Source organism: Brassica napus, chromosome C2, assembly GCF_020379485.1.
Source record: "Brassica napus cultivar Da-Ae chromosome C2, Da-Ae, whole genome shotgun sequence".
NCBI lineage: Eukaryota > Viridiplantae > Streptophyta > Magnoliopsida > Brassicales > Brassicaceae > Brassica > Brassica napus.
This window is the reverse complement of record NC_063445.1, coordinates 25,280,691-25,292,846: the sequence shown is the minus strand read 5'-3', so window position 1 is coordinate 25,292,846 and position 12,156 is coordinate 25,280,691.

Below are 12,156 nucleotides of genomic sequence, written 5' to 3'. Positions count from 1 at the left end.
TCAAAATCTAAAAATTACAATATAAAACTGAAAAAAGAAAACCTAACTTTTTTTGTCACCACCTAGCTTCTTAATTGGAAACTTAGAATATAAAACATAATCTAAAAACTAAAAAAAAATGTTATTTATTGGTTCAATCGGTGGTTCAACCGGTATCGGGTTCCGGGTTTTAGTGGGTTTTTGCAGGTTTCTAAATATTGGATTTTTCACAAAATCCAAACCGGATTTTTTCTGGATCACCGGTAAACCGGTTCAACCGCGGGTCTGGGTCGAGTTTCAAAACACTGCTTTTAATAGTATAGATACCAGAGAATCCTAAAAAATTAAAATACGCTAACGATAAAATCGAAACTTAATTGTTTTCATAATTGATGCATATATTGTATACGTTTAAAAAACCTCTTAAAACTTTGTCAAAAAACCTCTTAAAACTTAAAGCTAAAACTAATTCTCATCGTACGGACGTATCACGTGCGTGCTGTGTGATATGAGATCGACACCTGCCATTTAACTGTAACTAGTAATCAAAATTCTGGTTAAAGCAAATAAGTAAGATTTGACGTTGATTAGGTATCTTACTGTATTAATCAATTTCTTTCTTCATTTATTGGAAACAGGCAAGAACAGTAATCTGTTCTAATTGTCTTCTTAGCAGTTGAAATCTATGTAGAAACATTGTTTGTGGCCATAATGTAATTTTTATTCACTTCCAGTTTAGATGATGTTTAAATGTACTTTTATTATTATCTTACTGAAAGCTTAATTTCGCCGTTACAAATACACAAGTAGCCGTTGCTATCAATATTATAAAAAATTACAAAAAAAATAGATGAATAAATTTTATATTTTCATACTTTCAGATTTGGTGAGATAGCTTTATATTGCTCCTGAGTGTTTATTAGGTCAGAAAGATTATTAACAAAACTAGTTCATCTGACTACGAGCTAAGAGCATGATTAAATAAGAACCGGTTCTTATCTTTTTTAGTTAAAAGTTAAGAGATGGGTTCTTATATTCTGCTAAGAACCATATCCTAAGAACCTCCCAATAATCATGCTCTAATGTAAGTACGTAGCTACACATACATCTTAACAAATCCAGCATCGCTAGCTTGAGTTAATTTTAAAATTGGGATTAAAATATATAGTATGTACTTAGAAGCTATATTTTGACCTGCTAATTCAATTAAAAAGTGTTATGTTCTCTGTATGTTGCAGCAGTCATGTTATTTTTATTTAAAAGTGTAACTAGATTTTGATCCCCGCTTTGGAAACGCGAGTTTATTTCAGAAAAAAACTAAATTTATTTGATATAAATTTATATATTTGATTGTATATTTACATTTAAATGCTACAACGAAAGCATTATATTTGTACAAATTATTATATATTTAATGGTTTAACAAAATTAATTTTGATTATGAAATATGTAATTAGGTTTTAGAATGATACGTAAATTTAAGTGACAAAGTTTTAAGATATGTAATCATGTTAAAATAAAATTATGAATATTTTTTGCATTTTGAACATTTTGAGTTATCGATGTAATTAGTTAATAACATCCCTATCCAAAAAACTAATCCGGAATGGACCCAAAAGTCAACATCCCAAATCTGATTAGACCCGGTTTATATAGTCGAACGGGTTTTAAATTTCAATATCTGAAAAACCAATACCAAACCTATTTGTACCGAGAACCAAATGAGTATCCAAGCGCGCATATATATATATTTAACGTTAAAACCCCTCAACTAAGTTTGTTTTGGGTAAAAAAAACTCAAACTAAGTATTTAGTGAAATAATCTCCAAACTAAGTTTACTTAATAAATTAAACCCTCTGTCTACAGTGCCGGTCATAATTACCACTACTACCGGTAAATCTTTAGTTTATGGGTTTTTACATGAAATAGAGATCTAAAAAAATCAAAAATATGTAAAAATATAAAAACATTATCTAAAAATTAGTAACTTAAATTTTCAAAATTAGCATTTTGAAAGTTTGTTCAAATAGATGAGTTTGATTTATTTTGAAATCAAAATTTATGTATAAATTAAAATTAAAAAATATATATGATAAAAATATCTAAAGATTTGCCGGTATTAGTGGTTCTTTTGACCGACAATAGAGCTAAACTAATTATTTAAAAATTTGTAACAAACATTTTCAAAATTAGCATTTCAAATAAATTATGTTGCATCGATGAGATAGATTTATTTTTAAATTCATATTATATGTGGGAGCTAAAACCCGCAACTAAAATTTTAATGTGAATATAGCCTAGTCTAACTAAACCTTACTCTATTCACATTAAAATTATAATTGCGAGTTTTAGCTCCCACATATAATATGGATTTTTAAATAAATATATTTCATCGATTCGCATAATTTATCTGAAGTGCTAGTTTTGAAAATGTTAGTTACTAATTTTTTAGATAATTAGTTTATCTCTAGTGTCGGTCAAAAAAGAACTACTACTATCAGTAAATCTTTGGATCATTTTTATTATACTTTCTGGTCTTTTACATTTTCAATTTATACATTGATAATGTTGATTTTAAAACAAATCAAACTCATCTATTTGCATTAGATTTTTTAAAATGCTAATTTTGAATTTTTTTTAAGTTACTAATTTTTAGTTAATGTTATTTTAGTTTAGGCATTATTTTACTAAATACTTAGTTTGGAGATTTTTACCCAAAACAAACTTAGTTGAGTATTTATGGTAAAAATGGATATTCTGGACACAAAATATCCAAATCAATTGTATTCATGGTTACTTTCGGATTAAAATAACTGATTTGAACCATATCTAATGAATTTTTGGTTATTTTGGATAAGTTTCTGTAATTTGGATTTAAATACCCGGACCAAATCAAGTAATTTGGTTAAAAGTATTTTAACACGAACGAAATAAATTAATAGTTATCCAGAATTTTTTCGATTCTATTACATGAGAATCTTACCCGCCCAGATCAAAAGAATCTGACTCGAACATGGCACAGTTTATAGTACATGAATGGAACTTTTCCGAAACCTAAAGAAAAACCTGAAAGAACCGACTTGTACCATAGTGAATACCTGAATACCCAGACCTAATCTCAACCAAATCACTGTACAATAACTGCTAACAATTATATGTATCTATTTGCTAAACAAAGTATCTTTTTATTCAAATATGAAATATCCAATACCACAAATAGGTTAAAATATTCTTAAAATCATTTGATATCTAAATGAGTTCATATAGGGGGTGATTGGTAGTTACTGTAGGTGCTGTCCACAGCCCTATTTATTTCTACAGCACCAAATTCAGAGTAATCAAGCTCTAAATTTTTTTTGAAACCACAGCTTTTGAAATAACCTACAGTTGTACAAGTGCTCTGCAGAGCCAAATATCCAAAGCAATTTTTAAGTGATTTCCATAAAATCTACAGCAATAAATTCTAAAGTCATAGCAAAAAATCTACAGATTTTTTTCTACAACAAAAATTTAAAAGCTACGGTTATTACCAATCGGACCCATAGTTATTCCACCAAATAGATTTGAAAAAAATAAATAGACTTGTTTAATTTTAAATTCTAATGGAATTATATATTTATTTAAATTTATACTCGTGACAATTATATTGATCCATTTATATCCGTTTAAATCTATTTGAAATATTTTGAATTAAAGTTTCATATTAGTTAAAAAAAAATTAAAATAGATTTGAAATAGATGTTTTAACAAAGTTTGACTTCTTTTTTATAAAACTGTGAAAATGTGTGATTTTTTTTTGTTATATTTAATTAAATATTTTTTATATGAACGGCTGGATATTTAGAGTACATGGGTAAAATGTATTAGATTGTGAAATTAAAATATATTAGATTAAAATTAAGTGTATATATATATATATCAAATAAATCATTCTTGTCAGTCCAAGACTATGAATCTTAAAATCCATCAAGTTAATATAACTAAAAATAAATCGATAAGATATATAACTATTTGCTAAAAAATATACCTATAGAGATTTTTGTGGTCTGATAATTCAGTTACATCTATAAAAAAGAATAGTTGAGAGAAGTGGGTCGGTTCAGGGCCGGCTCAATGGTGTCATGGGCCATCGGGCAAAAAAAGAATTTAATTTCCAAACTATTTTTTTAAAAAAAAAAATCGATAGACAGATGTTTTTTTTCAAAATATCAGAAATATTTTTAAAAATAAATCTATGGAAATAAAAAAAATACTTTCGTATAAAAAAAATTGGACCCATTTTCTTATTTTTAATATAAAAATACATGTATTTTTTTTTAAATCGGTCCCTTATCTATTAAGAAATAGGGGGACAACAGATTGGGCCCGGAGCGGTCGCACCGTTCTGTTGAGATGAGATCAATATATGGGAAGAGAAAGACATGAGGAGTTGAGTATGATGAAGAGACCGTACATGGCGTAGTAATACTAGTTACCCGAGTAACTTCCAAGGGTTAAACCAAAGTTACCCTAATTATCCTAGTATACTAGTTATACTAGTTACCCGGGTAACTTTGGATGAAGAAGAGAAGCCCTATTCCTTTTGCTAAGGCATCAGACCGTTGCAAGGGAAGAGGAGGCACGTGTGACAGGCTGGAGAAGAGCTGGATAAAACAAAAGGAGCTTTATGCACAAGGAAGAAGCTCATTGGATGGTTTGAATTAAAGCAAACTTTATCTCTTGTAATAGTATCTCTTTATGAAACTCTCATCCTAGTGTTGCCTCCTCATATATATTGTAAACTCTGATCAGATTAATAATCAAGAAGTTTGGGATTATCTCTCTAGACTCTCTCTCTTGCTCATGATGATTCTTAAATACTCTTAAACAGTCTAATCTCTCTACAAATCTCCCATTAATCTTCCTTTAATCTCTCAATACCTACTCTATTCTCTAAAATCATATGGTATCAGAGCCAGGTTGGCTTTGGTATTGAGAAACCTCGTTCCATTTCTTTCTTTCTCTAGCTCTTGTGTTCTTGTGTTCTTGCTCTTGTGTTCTTGAGTGTTCCGTTAAGCTGTGTGATAAAGTTGAGTCATGTGGTGTAGTGCTTTGAGTTCGTGTGTTCTTGAAGTCTGGTACTGTGTGTTCTTCAGCTGAGTTGCAAGTTTGAAGCTTTCTGGTCATTTCTGGTTCAAACAAGAGAAGATGGAGGGAAACAACTTCAGCAAGCTAGTTACTGTCCCGGTTGCGTTGAAAGGTGGTTCAAACTACCTCTTGTGGTCTCGATTGGTGAAGACTGCTATTGGAAGGCTAGGGTTGTGGAGCCACATCACTAATGATGGTCTGAAGCCAGTGGCCAACGAAACTGAAGAAGGTGAAGAGGAAAAAACTCTCACCAAAGCTGAAGCAAAGAAGTGGGTGCAAGAAGACTTGATGGTGCTCTCCGTGCTACAAAGATCTCTTGATGTCCCTCTTCTTGAAGCTTACAGCTACTGTGAGACTCTCAAACACTTGTGGGAGACCCTCTTAAAGACGTTTGGAAACGTCTCCAACATCAGTCGTGTGTTTGAGCTGAAGAGAGCCATTAACTCCATGAAGCAAGATGGAGGAGAGCTCACCAAACACATGGGAAAGCTTGGATCATTATGGTCTGAACTTGAAAGTCTAAGACCTAACACCACTGATCAACCAGCTCTTATGGAAAGAAGAGAACAAGATCAAGTGTTTGGGTTGTTGATGACATTGGATCCTTGCTACAAGGATGTCATCAAACACATCTGGAGATCGCCTAACCTACCATCCATGGAGGAAGTATGCGCCCAACTTCAGAAGGTGGAGGGATCTCTTGGCCTGTTTGGAGGCAAGGGTGAGCTCACTATGGCTCATCAAGCTGAAGAAATGCAAGCAAACAAGGCTGCATACAGAAGCTCATGAAGGAAGTATGAAAAGTATGAGGGAAGCTGTGAGCATTGCACGAGGACCGGTCACAAGAAGAGTGAGTGTTGGATCCTACATCCCCACCTCATGCCACGTGGGTCCAACAGGGATAGGGAAGCAAAGTTTCATCTTTCTGCTGAAGCAAATGGTGCTGGTTCATCCGGAGCTAGCTCAGGCGCTAAGGTGGGTGAAAGTGAAGGTAGAGCTTTGGCATCTCATCAACTAATTGGAAAGGGTATGGACCAGGAGGTATTCAAGAGAGCTGACCTTGAAGCCTTCTTCAAAGCTCTTAAGGAGTCTGGTAACACTCTCGGAAACACCCTTGGATACTCATATGTTGCTCATACATTTCCTAGTACTACTGATAAGTTACTAGACATTTTTAAAAGCTCTTACACTACTGCTAGTAATCCTAGTAATACTGATAAGTTACTAGACATGTTTAAAAGCGCTTACACTGCTACTAGTGAGCCGAGTATAACTAGTAATATGTTAGGATTACTAGAAAACCTGATAAAACAAAATGAACCATCAATGACTGAGATTACTAGAAACATGCATAAACCTTTGATCATTGATTCTAGTGCATCTCATCATATGATTAGTGATAATAACCTGATTAAAGACATAGAACCGGCTCATGGACATGTTATGATTGCTAATTGAGATATAATTCCTATTAGAGGAATTGGTAAACTGAAACTTTTTGATAAGGACTCTAAAGCATTTTTCATGCCTGAGTTTACTTCTAATCTTTTATCTGTCAAAAGATGCACCACTGATCTTCAATGCAATGTTATTTTTAGTCTTGATGATGTTAAGTTTCAGGATATTAAGAGCAGTAAGTTGATTGGGCAAGGACCAACCAAAGGAGACCTTTATATGCTTGAAGATCTTAGTCCCATCTCTAGTTCTTGCTTCTCATTTAGTTTTGTTTCTTCCTTAAGTAAAGATGCATTGTGGCATGCTAGACTTGGACATCCACATGTTAGGGCTTTAAGCATTATGTTACCAGGTGTCATGTTTAAAAATAATGATTGTGAGGCATGTATTTTGGGCAAACATTGTAGGACTGTGTTTCAAAGATCATCCACTATTTATGAGAATTGCTTTGATTTGATTCACTTTGATGTTTGGACTGCACCGTGTTTATCTAGGGATGATTATAAGTATTATGTCACATTCATTGATGAAAAATCCAAATACACCTAGTTAACACTCATTAAAACAAAAGATAGGGTTCTTGATGCATTTAAAAATTTTCAAAGCTATGTTACTAACCATGATCATGCCAAGATTAAGATTTTCAGGTCAGATAATGGTGGGGAATACATAGGCCACACATTCAAAGATCACCTAGCTCAACATGGGATTCTACATCAGACTAGCTGTCCTTACACTCCACAACAGAATGGAGTTGCTGAAAGGAAGAACACACACCTCATGGAAGTGGCCCGTTCAATGATGTTCCACAAGAGTGTCCCTAAGAGATTTTGGAGTGATGTTGTGATGACTGCTTGTTATCTGATCAACAGGATATCAACCAGAATCCTAGAGGATCAGTCTCCATTTGAGGTACTCAACAAGAGTCGACCAGTTCTGGATCACTTGAGGACATTTGGGTGTGTGTGCTATGTACTGGTGCCAGGAGAGATAAGAAACAAACTTGAAGCAAAGAGTACCAAGGCTATGCTTATTGGATATTCCGCATCTCAAAAGGGATACAAGTGCTTTGATCCCACTGCTAGAAGAGTCTTGGTGTCTAGGGATGTGAAGTTCATGGAAGATAAAGGGTATTATGAAGAGAAGAATTGGGAGGAGCTTGAAGAACTTTCTGAACCATCAGATAGAGCTGCTAGTTTGGGAAACATACTAGAAGAACTCAGTATTGGCGTGTCCCAGGATCAGAGCAGGCGTGAAGAGCCTACTCATGTGGCCGCTGAAGAACCATCCCACTTTGAACATGAGGGGGGGAGTGAATCTGAAGCTGAAGGGTTAAAAGATCAAGGCTCAGAAGAAGCTGGAGGTCTAGAAGATCAAGGCTCAGATTCTCCTGTCCAAAGTGGAGATGAATTAGTAAGAGAAGTTCAGAATGAAGGACATGAAGCTGGAGAAGAAATCCAGATACAAGAGGAAGCTGTTGAGGAACAAGTAGAAGTTCCTTTGAGAAGAAGCACACGGGTAAGGAGGGATGCTTCCGAGTGGGAAAACACGAGAAACTGGGTAAACACGTGAGTGTTATACAATGCCCAGGCTGTGGAACATCCTTCCCAAGTTGTGTGCTCCTTTGCTGAGTTTCCGGAAGAGCACTACTCCTTTACGGTAAGCTTAGATGAAAGCTATGTGCCAAGAAGCTATGAAGAAGCAATGCTGATTCAAGAGTGGAGGGATTCAGTCAATGATGAGGCTGATGCCATGATTAGAAATGATACATGGTATGAGAGTGAGTTGCCTAAGGGGAAGAGAGTTGTGTCATGCAAGTGGATCTTCACCATCAAGTATTTACCTAATGGGAAGATTGATAGGCGTAAGACAAGGTTGGTAGCAAGAGGTTTCACACAAACCTATGGAGAGGATTACATTGATACTTTTGCCCCCGTTGCAAAGCTCCATACCATTAGGATTGTACTATCAGTTGCAACCAACTTTGGGTGGGATCTTTGGCAAATGGATGTGAAGAATGCTTTCCTCCAAGGAGAGCTAGAAGATGAAGTCTACATGCTACCACCTCCGGTTCTTGAAGGAATGGTGAAGCCAGGAAATGTTCTTAGACTGAAGAAAGCCATCTATGGATTGAAACAATCACCTAGAGCATGGTACAATAAGCTAAGCACAACACTGAATGGTAGAGGCTTCAGGAAGTCCGAGTTTGATCACACTCTCTTTACTCTCAATACTTCCTCAGGCATCATTGTTTTGCTTGTGTATATGGATGACATCATCATAACAAGCAGTGATAAGAAAGGAATCCGAGCCACCAAGGAGTTTCTGAAATCAGTATTTGATATAAAGGATTTGGGAGAGATGAAGTATTTTCTTGGGATTGAGCTGTGCAGATCCAAGGAAGGGTTGTTTATCTCTCAAAGGAAGTATGCATTGGATCTCTTGAAGGATGCTGGTGTGTATGGAGGAAAAACAGCCAAGATGCCCATGGAATATGGGTAAAAGGTTCCACATGAGGGGGAGATTGAAGACATCAAGTTGTTCCATGATCCAAAGCTGTACAGGAAAGCTTGTGGGGGGGGGGGAGCTGATATACTTGACCATCATTAGGCCAGATATTTGTTTTGCTGTGAATCAAGTGAGCCAGCATATGCAAGCTCCAAAAGAGCATCGCTGGCGCATGGTGGAGAGGGTTCTCATGTACCTGAATGGAACGCAAGGGATTGGTATATGGATGGGCTGCAATAAAAGCACTGAAGTTGTGGGTTATTGTGATGCTGATTGGGCAGGTGATAGAGCAGACAGAAGGTCTACAACAGGCTACTGCACTTTCATTAGAGGAAACATGGTTACTTGGAAGAGTAAGAAGCAGAAGGTTGTATCATGCTCTAGTGCTGAAGCTGAGTATAGAGCTATGCTAAAGCTTACCAACGAGTTGGTATGGATCAAAGGGATTCTTAGGCACTTGGAGATTGAGCAAGCAACACCAATGACTATGCATTGTGACAATCAGGCGGCTATTCACATTGCTACAAACTCAGTGTTTCATGAGAGGATAAAGCACATTGAAGTAGATTCCCACAAGGTGAGGCAAATGATAGTCTTGGGAGTGATCTTGCCATGTTATACAAGAAGTGAAGATCAGTTGGCAGATGTGTTCGCCAACGCAGCAAGACAAAAGACTATGGAGTCCATCCACATCAGATTGAGACTCATAGATCTTGGGAAGAGAATGAGCTGATCACCTAAGTCATGAGGTCTTTACTCTTTTTTCCTCATCAAGGTTTTGTCCCAATGGTTTTTCCTTGGTGAGGTTTTAATGAGAAAGATCTCATGGCTATGCAAGCTTAGACTTTCACAAAGCTAAGCTTGAGGGGGAGTGTTGAGATGAGATCAATATATGGGAAGAGAAAGACATGAGGAGTTGAGTATGATGAAGAGGCCGTACATGGTGTAGTAATACTAGTTACCCAAGTAACTTCCAAGGGTTAAACCAAAGTTACCCTAGTTATCCTAGTATACTAGTTATACTAGTTACCCGGGTAACTTTGGATGAAGAAGAGAAGCCATATTCCCTTTGCTAAGGCATCAGACCGTTGCAAGGGAAGAGGAGGCACGTGTGACAGGCTGGAGAAGAGCTGGATAAAGCAAAAGGAGCTTTATGCACAAGGAAAAAACTCATTGGATGGTTTGAATTAAAGCAAACCTTATCTCTTGTAATAGTGCCTCTTTATGAAACCCTCATCCTAGTGTTGCCTCCTCATATATATTGTAAACTCTGATCAGATTAATAATCAAGAAGTTTGGGATTATCTCTCTAGACTCTCTCTCTCTTGTTCATGATGATTCTTAAATACTTTTAAACATGATTACTACCTAATCTCTCTACAAATGTCCCATTAATCTTCTCTAATCTTTCTTTAATCTCTCAATACCTACTCTATTCTCTAAAATCATACGTTCGCCCCTATCTAAGCCGGCCCTGGGTCGGGTCTCCATGATTTATATGAAAATAAAGAAGTTATGATTATACAAATTTCCTTAGGTTGAATAGGCTCAGTTATAGTTGTTATATACATTTAGTCGAAGTGTCGAACATATACCAGTCATTTTGCACACGCTTATAAACATAACATTTAATTTGTAACGTAGATTTCTATTTGTATAGGTAAGAGTTGTGGGTTTTTCAAAAAAAAAGGGTAGAAGTTATGGATTCCGAGAATATAGGAACTAAAAGAAGAGGTTACAATATATCAAATTATAAATAGCTAGAAAATGTAAAATATCGGCAGACAATTTTTTTTATGTAGGTACAGTGGCAAAAATAATAATATGCCAAGTAGTTATAGAGGCAAATATTAATAGTGATTCTATTTTAATAATATTGATGTTCTATGCACGTTGCAACAGTCATGTTTTTATTTGAAAGACCATATTTCTACTTTAGATTGGAATCTCAAAAATGATAAAACTCATCAAGACCGATCAAAGCAGAGAGATTCAGCAAGTGGGTGTGCGGTCAGTGATGTGAAGACTCTTATTACCCAACGCAAAAGGGTTCCAAGTTGCTAACTGAAACGTATACACAGATAAGGGAAAAGTATTATAAAAGAAAGTTAAGGCAAATATATTGAGTTCTGGCAAAAACAGGTTTCTATGCCAAAAGCCGAAGCAAAATGTGAGAAATTCTTGGGTTGGGTGAACCGCTAGATTCACCAACCAATAGTGTTTGAGTATTTGATATTTGATATCTTTTAAAAAAGGAAACAAAATTGAATTTCCAAATAAGATTATATTTTTAAAATAAAACAATAAAAATACATAAAAATAGTTACAAAAAAACTAAATAAATATTGTTAAACCGTTAGCAAAATACTAAATCCTATACCCTAAATCCTAAACTCCAAACCCTAAATTATAAACCTTAAATCTTGGATAAACCGTAAACCATTGGAAAATTTTAAACCCTAAATCATATATTAAAAACTAAATATTAATAACACTAAACCCTAAACCCTATCACTAAACCCTAAACCCTTGGATAAACCATGAACCCTTGGATAAATCATAAACTCTAAATCAAAAATATTTAAAATTAAACCCTAGAGTTTATGATTTATCCAAGGGTTCAGAGTTTACCCAAGGATTTATGGTTTAGTGATTAGGATTTAGGGTTTAGTGTTATTAAAATTTAGTTTTTAATGTATGATTAAGGGTAAGATTTTACAACGGTTTAGAGTTTATCCAAAGTTTAAGGTTTAACGTTTAGGGTTTAGGGTTTAGGGTTTAGGATTTAGGGTATAGGGTTTAGTATTTTGCTGAAGACTTACAATATTAATTAATTTATTTTTTTGTAACTATTTTTATGTATTTTTATTATTTTATTTTAAAAATATAATCTAATTTAGATATTCAATTTTATTTTCTTTTTTAAAAGATATCAAATATAAAATATTCAAACACTATTGGATGGTGAACCTAGAGGTTCACTCTAGGGGGTGAACCCAAGAATTTTTCGCAAAATGTAATCCCTTGTAGTAATAATTATTCTAAAACAAAAAAAAATGTTCTTTTATAAAAAAAACATTGTGAGC